Here is a 10,974-nt window from a genome sequence, read left to right on the forward strand (position 1 = left end):
TTTTCCTGGATGGGAAAATGACAGCTTAGAGAGTTAGACAACTAATGGCACAGCTGGGTCTACAGTACAGGTCTCCAGCCCCAGCAAGTAGAGCGCATTTTCTATTGTATTATGCGGCCCGTGTCCTTGTCCTTCCCTGGTTTGTGTATCTCCCTGTGATTGCTGTGTTTCTCTGTTGATTCCTAATATCACAGCATCAGTGAACATAATGAATTCTGTTCTTCTCAAGAATCTCCCTGGGAGTAAGTGTTGCCCAGAGAAGCATTTAGCCATTACTGGTGCACTAAATAATAGTATCCTAAATGGCATGAACAAGTTAATGTTTCTACCCAAGTGTCAAACATACTGAAAGAAAGTGATTTGGCTACATGGCAGATTCTGCCTCATAGATTAATAGCCTTTTTAAAAAGCTGGTTTATTGCAACTTCAGAATAACATAAAAATGATTTTGAGAACAAAATTCTCAGCAGATTCAACTTTTGAAGATTTGGATACGAACGGGCACAGGCAGCACATTTTTGCCCACTGACTCTGCTGAAAGGTTTTAGAAGCATTTATACAAATATCAAAGAAGCACTAACAACATCCAAGCCTGTGCATGTCGCTTGGCTAAGGCCTCATCTGCTTTATCAATGTGCCCTTGGGAATGGTATTACCATAAAAGCCAAAACTTGTATATTAGGTTTTATAAATAATGAAAAACAAGTAAATGGGATAGCAGTGCCAATTGCCAAAAAGTGCATTGCTCACAGCTGCTTGAAAGCTCTCATACTGTAATGCAGGAATTGCCTTAGTAAATGGTCCCACTTAATATCAACCAATGTTTTTCTTTTACACACATTTACAGAGGTTTGTTTTGCTTGCTTACAAGAGGGAGGGTCATCTGATTTTATAAAAATAATATCATTCTATGCTTGTTATTTTGTACCAGGCTTTTTTCATTTAAAAAGATCAGAAACAGATCTCTAAATATGAAGCTACCTCATTCTGTTAATAATTGCATAATATCTTGTAGCACGAATCTTTGCCAATTTATGCAATGATTTCTGTATTTATAGTGAGGTTGTTTTCTTGTTATGTGACAGCGTTGGATATTTGCAGTCCTTACAATCTTTGTTATGAGGAAAAATACCTTGGTGCTTTAATTGGCATTTCCTGATCAACAGCAAGGCCAAGCTAACTTCTTCTGTTCCTTGGCCATTTAGAATTTTCTTGTCTCTAAATTGATTGTGCAAATATTTGTCTATATTTCTATTTAGGCAATTTAATTTTTGTCAATGGGTAAAAATAGTTTGCATATTAGAGATTAGCCACAAGTCTATCTTGTCTTTTAAATTTGTTTATATTTTCCTCCATCATCAAGCAGTTTTGAAGTTCAATGTTGTCAAAATTTTCAATCTTTTCTCTTTTGTTTCTGTATTTTATTTAGAAATCTCTACTGATCCAGAGACCATAAAGATTTTTTTCTAAAAGTCTTTGAAATTTTGTTTTATCACATTTTATATCTTTGATCCCTCTGGCATTTATATTTTTAGATGGTATGAGGTAGGGATCTGGCATTATTTTGTTACATGAGAAAACCAATTTTCCTTTCATCTTAATTATTTTCCATCTTTAAAGGGTTTTCCTCAAATGCATCTTCTTAGCTGGGTTGCAGGCATATCTATATTATAGTTCACAGGAAGAAGAAAAGGAAATTACCAAGGTAAAAGATTTTATTTTAACTAAGTAAAGCCAATGTTGCACACACCACTTCCATTCACATTACAATGGCCAGAACTTAATGACAAGACTATAGAAAACAATAAAATATGGTAGGAAAATAACCATTAGCTAAGCAGCCATGTGCCAAGGAAAAGGTAAGATTAGATTTCAGTAAACAGCCAGAAGTCTCCACCAATATTCATTCTTCCCATCTTTAATAATAGAAGCAAGTTTTATTTAAGAGAGCAATACCTTTAACTGAAATTTTAAAAAGCTCTGTTGCTGCTTGCTATGGTCATGTAATGTAGACTATATACAGACATTGATAGGAGAGATTTCTGGGACAGATGCTTCAAATATAGGTAGATGTCTTGGTATACCATTTTGTCCCTCCCACTCCATTTCTTCCAGTTACCAGGCATGTGTACATTATTGCTGGTGTTCCAGCAAGTATCTTGGGAACATGAGAATATTGAGAATGAAAATTAAGCACTCAGGAACTATAACACATAAAATGATAACTGTTGTAAAACAAAACAGTTTCATGAACTTGAGGCGGGCAAAAACTACAATTTATAAATGAAAATATTGATGATTGGACCATATTAAACTTAAGAACTTGTGTTCATCCAAAGACACTGTTAAGAGTAAAAAGCAACTAATATACCAAATATGTAAGAAACTCAATTCAATACTCAATAGCAAGAAAACAAATAACCCAGTAAAAAAATGAGCAAAAGACCTGAATAGACATTTCTGAAAAGAAGACATACAAATACCCAACAAATATATGAAAACATGCTCAACTTCGTTAGTCACTAGAGAAATGCAATTTAAATCCATAATGAGGTATAACCTCACACCTGTTAGAATAAACGGCTATCATAAAAAAGATGAAAGATAATAAGTGTTAGCAAGGATGTGGAGAAAAGGGAACCCTGGTACACTGCTGGTGAGAATGTAAATTAGTGCAGCCATTTTGGAAAACAGCATGAGTGTTCTTAAAAAACTAGCAATAGAATTACCATGTGATCCAGCAATCCCACTTCTGGGTATATATATATAGTCAAAGGAACTGAAATTAGAATGTCAAAGAGATATCTACAGTTCCATGTTCTCTGCAGCATTATTCACAATAGCCAAGATGTGGAAGCAATCTAAATACCCATCAATAGATGAATATATAAAGATAATATGATATATACACATAATGGAATACTATTCAGCCTTAAAAAGAAATTTTGTCATTTGCAAGCACATATGAACCTAGAGGAAATTATGATAAGTGAAATAATCCAGATACAGAAAGACACATACTTGGTCTTATTTTCATGGGAAATCTAAAAAAGTCAAATTCATAGAAGCAGAGAGTAGAATGGTGGTCACCAGAGACTGGGGTGAAGATGGGGAAAGGGGAGAGGTTGGTTAAAGAGTGCAAAGTTTCAGTTACACTGGAGGAATAAATTTTAGTGATCTATTATGCAGCATGGTGACTAGAGTTAATAATAATGTGTCATATATTTCGAAATTTCTAGAAGAGTAGATTTTAAATGTTCTCACCACACAAAAAAAATAGTAAGCTGGTGAGGTGACAGATGTGTTAATTAGCCTGATTTAATCATATCACAATATATTCACATGTAAACATCATATTATACCCCACTATATCTATCTATCTATCTATCTATCTATCTATCTATCTATCTATCTATCTATATCTATCTATCTATCTATCTATCTATCTATCTATCTATCTATCTAATCTATCTATCTATCTATCTATCTATCTATCTATCTATCTATCTATCTATCTATCTATCTATCTATCTATCTATCTATCTATCTATCTATCTATCATTACTATTTGTCAAGTAAAAAATAAATAAATAAATAAGTAAAATGTTTTTAAAAAGAGTAAAAAATAAACTGTTTTCTCTGCTTACATGTTGGTGACGGCCATGACGCCTGCGCTGAAGGTTGTGGGTTTACCGGAATGAGGGCAAGGAACACGTGGCCCATCCAGGGCGGAAAACTGCTTAAAGGCGTTCCTAAACCACAAACAATAGCATGAGTGAATTGTGCCTTAAGGACATGTTCCTGCTGCAGATAACTAGGCAGATCCATCCCTTTATTTCGGCCCATCCCTTTGCTTCCCCCATAAGGAATACTTTCAGTTAATCTATAATCTATAGAAACAATGCTTATCACTGGCTTACTGTCAATAAATATGTGGGTAAATCTCTGTTCAAGGCTCTCAGCTCTGAAGGCTGTGAGACCCCTGATTTCCCACTCCACATTGTATTTTTCTGTGTGTGTGTCTTTAATTCCCCTAGTGCCACTGGGTTAAGGTCTCTACGATCGAGCTGTTCTCGGCAATTTCTTCAAACTTTATTGATTTTTGTCCTAGATATGGTTCAAACGTTCCTACTTCTTCACATGAGTAGAAATTTTGTATTGTATGCTGGATTTTAGCTGCTATTTTCTTGAGTATCTGGATTTTGTTGATTCCTTAACAGGGTTTTGAGCTCTATTCTGAAAGGCAGGCAATTTACTTGAGAATTAGTTTAATCCTTCCAAGTCATCTTTATGTATTTTATCTTTTACTGTGATGTAGCCAAAATACATATGATGTAGCTATATGTATTTTTATCCTGCCTAGGATTCATTATTTCCCTCTCATCTGGAAATAGATGTGTTTCATTAATTATTGAAAATTTCCCATTATTAAATAAGTAAGTATTGCCTCATTATTCTCTTTATTTTCTTCCTTTGGAGAACTTAGATGTGAATTAGACCTTTTCCTTCTATCTGTCCGTTTACGACTGTCTTTCATATTTCTTTTATTTTAGGCTGCATTTTGTGTGAATTCTCAGATCTGTCCTCTGTTTACCTAGTTGTCACTTCAGTTGTGAGTAATCAGATGTTTAAGCTGCCCAACAGGTTTATAACTTCAACACTTCACATTTTTCATTTCTATAAGTATTATTTGGTTCTTTTCAAACATCGCTAGTTTTTTCCCCCGCATCTTGGCCCCAATATCCTCTTTTTCCTGGTACAATTTATCAGTTGGTTTGATCTGGGCTGTAAGTAATAAAAGACCAAGTGCAAATTATTTAAACTATAAGAAGTTTACTCCACACAATAAAAATTTCAAAGATAGGGCAGCTCCAGAGTAGTTAAATTCAGTGGATCAATTATATCATCAAGGACTCAGGGTCTTTCCATCTTTCTGTTCTCCATCCTTAATGTTTGGCTGTGCCTTGGGCCTTTCCTCTCATGGTTCACAAGATAGCTGCAGCAGCAGCTCCAAGCACCTCATCCTCACATAGATTGTCTAGTGGCGGAAAGAGGATATCACTTCAAATGTCCCTGTATATGAACAAAGAAGACTTTTCCATAAACTTCACAGATTTTTCCTCATGTCTTGTTGACTACAATTCTGCCACACACTGTTCTTAAGTTATAAGGAGATGGAATTACCATGACTGATTTACACCAATCACGATCTGTCTCCTCTGACTGGGCAGGAACCCAGCCTCCCCTGAAGCTCTAGCTGCTTTAAAATCTAAACAAAAGTATAATAACATCTGTGATAAGCCAGAAATTGGGAGAAATAGCTGTTTGGTAAACAATCAATAGTATTTATTATAGCATTTATTCCTTTAGAAAAACCAAACTATATAAATATTAATAAATACTTCTTTTAAATAATGGTTCAGATTATTTTATTACTTACATTCTTAGGGTCATAATCCTCCTACATTATCTTTTGACTGTCTCAGAGTTGATCACTTCCCCATGAGGCATGTAATTTTCTTATAATGAGCATAGCAATTGTTTTCCCTGGTGGGAATTTTTTAAACACAGAGCCATAAAAGTGGTCTGTGTTTTTATTATGTTTGTTTAAATGTTTACTTCAGCTGAGGTTTCCCTAATCCAAAACCTGTTTTATTTATTTGTTTTTCTGAGATGGAGTTTTGTTCTTGTTGCCCAGGCTGGAGTGCAATGGCATGATCTCGGCTCACTGCAACCCCCACCTGCCGGGTTTAAGTGATTCTACTGCCTCAGCTTCCCGAGTAGCTGGGACTACAGGTATGTGCCACTATATCCGGCTAACTTTGTATTTTTAGTAGAGATGGGATTTCACCATGTTGGCCAGGCTGGTCTCAAACTCCCGACCTCAGGTGATCCACCCGCTTCAGTCTCTCAAAGTGCTGGGATTACAGGTGTGATCTACCACGCCTGGCCTGAAACCTGTTTTTATACTAACATTTCAACGTGAGGAATGCCATACTAAATGTGTAATATACATTTTTATTCCACCCTATGCGTGGTCTAAATGTAGGGCTTTGATTTCTTACAGTAGACATGTTTAATTTCTACCTGGAGGCTCACAGGGTCAAGCGCTCTTTTGGTCACCCAGAACCAGGGACCTAGTTTTTTTCCGTTCTCCTTTTCCAGAAGTGGCAGCCCTTCCAGAATCCTGGTTTTATCTAGAATTTATCCTTCTCAACAAGGCTGTTTTCTTGCTCAAATCTAGGGAAATCTGATCCCCATGGGAGTTGTGCTATGGTGGCCATTCACATCATATTGTAGCTTCTCTACGCTGGTAGGTGCTTGTAGCCTCTAGAAACTGTATTCCATCTGAGCTCTCTGGAGAATTTCCTCTTCGTTTTGAGCTGTTAAGTATTGACTTTTTTTTTAACCCATATTTTATCCAGCAGTTCAATATGCTTGTGGTCGAGGGAGAGGGGTCCATATTAGTTCATTTACCATATTAATAAAATGTTTTTAAAACTTTTTTGAAAAACTTCATTTAATCCACTTAATAATTATTTTTTCAGATGATAATTGGGGGTGTGGGTATTTAGAAAAGCTACTTAGAAAGTTTTGTCTGTTGATTTTGTATTCTGTGTATCTTGTGGAAGAAATAAAAGTTCAATTTTTGGGGGGTTGGTTTTCTGTACATGCAGTCATATTGCCTGCAAATAATAATTTTGTCTCCTATTTTCCAATGTGTATACCTCATACCAGTTTTCTTTTCTGCTTTATTTCATTGTCTATGATTTTCTACGATGAGTAGTAGTGGTGTTAGCGATCAATACGTCTACCTTTACTAGAGGAGATTCAAAGGTGCTTTTTTTTTTTTTAATCGAGTTGTGATGGGTAGGAGATGCACTGCCCATCCCCTTTCAAGGAATGACTTGCTGCTACAATTCCTTCGGGGTTTTCCTCAACTGCAGGGAGCTGCCTCAGCCAAGAGTACGCCCTTCCTGCAGTGCTGAGCATCCAATTATTGATTGAGGCAGGGGTATAAAAGCCAGATTTTATAGGTTCAGTGCAGGACACCGCTGATGAGCTTGCTCTCTCTTTCTGCCAAATCCTGCTGCCTTCTCCCTTCCACAGGGAGTGAATCCTGATAAATATCTTGCACATTGAACGCTGTTTCAGCATCTGCTTTCAGATAACGCAGCCTGAAGTTTTCTTTCCCTCCAGGTTGTTTAGAGTTTATAAAACACAAAAGAATCGCACTGAATTTTATCAAATGTTTACTAGGTATCTAGTGAGATAATCATAAATTTCACTTCTATTGGTAAAAAATGTAATGAATTATACTGTTAGATTTCCATTCTTAAATTCATGGTGGAAAATCTACTTATTTAATTAGAAGCATTTTTAAAAATATTCTGCTATACTTTAGTTGCTAGAAAGTTATTAAGAATTCTTGCCTCTCTTTTCATAAGTCATACTATTCTGTAATTTCTGTTTGTTTATTTTAATTCTATTGTCTTTGTGAGCTTTGGTAGCAGGGTTATGCCAGCCTTGCAGGATAATTTGGGGGAACTTCATATTTTTAATAATGTTCTGAGAGAGCTTACAAACACAGGGGTTACCTGGTTCCTGAACATTTGTTTGCACTCAGCTATAAAACCATTTATGTCTGGGGCCTTTTATTAGAAAGAGGATGAAGTTTTGATTATCATGAAGGTTTTTTTTGTTTTGTTTTTTGTTTTTTTTTTTTTTTTTGAGACAGAGTTTCACTCTTGTTGCCCAGGCTGGAGTGCAGTGGTGCGACCTCAGCTCACTGCAACCTCCCTGTCCCCGGTTCAAGTGATTCTGCTGCCTCAGCCTCCAGAGTAGCTGGGACTACAGGCATGTGCCACCATGCCTGGCTAACTTTTTGTATTTAGTAGAGACGTGGTTTCACCATGTTGGCCAAGCTGGTCTCGAACTCCTGACCTCAGGTGATCCACTCACCTTGGGCTCCGCAAGTGCTGGGATTACAGGCATGAGCCACTGCTCCCAGCCTATCTTGAAGTTTTATTTGTGGCCTTTCTTTTGTTTTCTTTGGTGATTAATATTTTTCTAGATAATCATCTGTTTCCTCTAAATTTTAGTATTTATTTTCATAAAGCTTAATGTATTATTCTTTTCAATTTTTAAATGTTCTTGATTGTATTTATTTTCTATTTCCCTTCCTAATGAGTTTATGTGTGTGTCCCTTCTTCCTTTTTTTCTTGATCAATCTTAACAAAGTTTGTCTATTTAGTATTATTATACTCATCAAAGAATAAGCATTTAGTTTCCTTTTAAGAACTATTAATTTCCACTGCTCTGTCACCTGCCACCACTGCCCAAGCCTGAGTGGTTCACTGCACCATGAAGACAGATTCCAGATGCTGGCAACTGGTGCCTCCAATCCCAGACAGTACGTCCAGCAAAGCCTCCATGGTTCTGGCCTACAGTGGGGCCTGGACACTTCCTGCATCCTAGTGTGGCTGAAGGAACAAGGCTATGATATAATTGCCTACCTAGCCAACATTGGCCAGAAGGAAGACTTCGAGGAAGCCAGGAAGAAGGCACTGAAGCTTGGGGCCAAAAAGGTGTTCATTGAGGACGCCAGCAGGGAGTTTGTGGAGGAGTTCATCTGGCTGGCCATCCAGTCCAGGGCACTGTATGAGGACCACTGCCTCCTGGGCACCTCTCTTGCCAGGCCCTGAATTGCCTGCAAACAAATGGAAATTGCCCAGCAGGAGGGGGCCAAGTATGTGTCCCACGGTGCCACAGGAAAGGGGACCGATCAGTTCTGATTTGAACTCACCTGCTACTCACTGGCCCCCCCAGATAAAGGTCATTGCTCCCTGGAGGATGCCGAGTTCTACAACTGGTTCAAGGCCTTCAATGACCTGATGGAAGAATACACAAAAGCAACATGGGATTCCCATCCTGGTCACTTCCAAGAACCTGTGAAGCATTGAAAAGAACCTCATGCACATCAGCTGTGAGGCTGGAATCCTGGAGAACCCCAAGAAGTAAGCGCCTCCAGGTCTCTACACAAAGACCCAGGACCTGGCCAAAGCCCCCAACACCCCTGGCATTCTCAAGATTTAGTTCAAAAAAGGGGTCCCTGTGAAGGTGACCAACGTCAAGGATGGCACCACCCACCAGACCTCCTTGGTACCTTGGTACCTCCTCTTCATGTACCTAAACGAAGTCACGGGCAAGCAGGGTGTGACCATACTGACGTCGTGGAGAACCGCTTCATTGGAATGAAGTCCCAAGGTATCTAGGAGACCCCAGCAGGCACCATCCTTTACCATGCTCATTTAGACATCGAGGCCTTCACCATGGACCTGGAAGTGCCCAAAATCAAACAAGGCCTGGGCTTGGAATTTGCTGAGCTGGTGTATACTGGTTTCTGGCACAGCCCAGAGTGTGAATTTGTCCGCCACTGCGTCGCCAAGTTCCAGGAGTGAGTAGAAGGGAAAGTGCAGGTGTCCGTCCTCAAGGGCCAAGTGTACATCCTCAGCCGGGAGTACCCACTGTCTCTCTACAACGAGGAGCTGATGAACATGAAAGTGCAGGGTGATTATGAGCCAATTGATGCCATCAGGTTCATCAACATCAATTCCCTCAGGCTGAGGGAATATCATCATCTGCAGAGCAAGGTCACTGTCAAATAGACCCCTGTACAATGAGGAGATGGGGCCTCCTCAATTTGCAGATCCCTCAAGTACAGGTGCTAATTGTTGTGATAATTTGTAAGTGTGACTTGCTCTCCTCGGCTGGCAGCATAGTGGGGCTGCCAGTCTCCAGTTTTGTTCCCTGGTCCCCCTGAAACCTGCAAACATCATCATTGAAGGGAAGGGTTGGGGGGCAGATGCAGTGGGGAGCTATAAAATTACAATTAAAAGGAAAAAAGAACTATTAATTTCCTTTTCATTTTATTGATTTCTTCTCATATCTTTATTGATCACTTCCTTTCTTTGCCTTGTTTTGCTTTTTTTAATCATTACTATTTATTAATAAATATGTTTCTCTCTGTATCTTTGGCCATATACTATTGATAGCACATGGGCTTCTGATAATCATTTATTTACAATTAGCTGGTAATTGAGCTTTTTAAAATCTGCAACCCACGATTTGCTTAGAAAACTATTTTTAAATTCCAGTTGTATGTCTGACTTAAACATACACATATAAATACCTTTTAATATTGATTTTTAAGTTATGTTTGATTATCGTCAAAGAATGTAACTTAGTATATTTCCCTAGAATTTATGGAGTTTTTTAAATAGCCCAATGTTTGGTCCAGAGTTATGTATTTTTCAAGGCTATTCAAAAAACAGTCCAGAGGTCTTTTTTTTTTTTTTTTTAACACCTATTATGCCATGAATTCATAGGGAACAGGTTCCAGCAGCTCATAGCTCCTTCCCATTGGTTCTCACAAAGTGTGCTTCTCTGGGTGGAGCAGGCTGGTGCTTCAGTTGAACCCAGGTACCTTCTCTTTGGCTTCTTTCTTTTTCTGATCATTTTCCTTCACGCGTTTCGGGAAGCTCTCTCAGCTCTTAGAGTGCTTAATGTGCTCAATATGCACATTAATTTTCTTGGCAAGAATCTTGCCCTTAGCTTGTTTGTTTACAACAATGCCAACAGCATGCTGGGGAACATTGTAGACTCTTCCAGTTTAGCCATGGTGACACTTGTGGGGCATTCCTTTTTGAACAGTACCCATTCCCTTGATGTCTACGATATCACCTTTCTTGTAGGTTCACATATACATGGCCAAAGAAACAACACCATGTTTTCTAAAAGGCCTAGAGAACATACATCGGGTGCCTCTCCTCTTTCCCTTTGTATTTGTTGTCAGGCCTCTGAGCCCAAGCTAAGCCATCATATCCTCTGTGACCTGCACATACACATCCAGATGGCTGGTTCCTGCCTTAACTGATGACATTCCACCACAAAAGAAATGAAAATGGCCTGTTC

The 10,974-nt window shown here is 38.4% G+C and overlaps 1 pseudogene; it reads left to right on the forward strand.

Moving 5' to 3' along the window:
- The first annotated feature begins 8,364 nt into the window (after positions 1–8,364).
- LOC116474194 (argininosuccinate synthase-like) lies at positions 8,365–9,668 on the forward strand (annotated as a pseudogene).
- Positions 9,669–10,974: the final 1,306 nt, after the last annotated feature.

Source organism: Hylobates moloch, unplaced genomic scaffold (genome assembly GCF_009828535.3).
Source record: "Hylobates moloch isolate HMO894 unplaced genomic scaffold, HMol_V3 SCAFFOLD_10, whole genome shotgun sequence".
Taxonomy (NCBI): Eukaryota; Metazoa; Chordata; class Mammalia; order Primates; family Hylobatidae; genus Hylobates; species Hylobates moloch.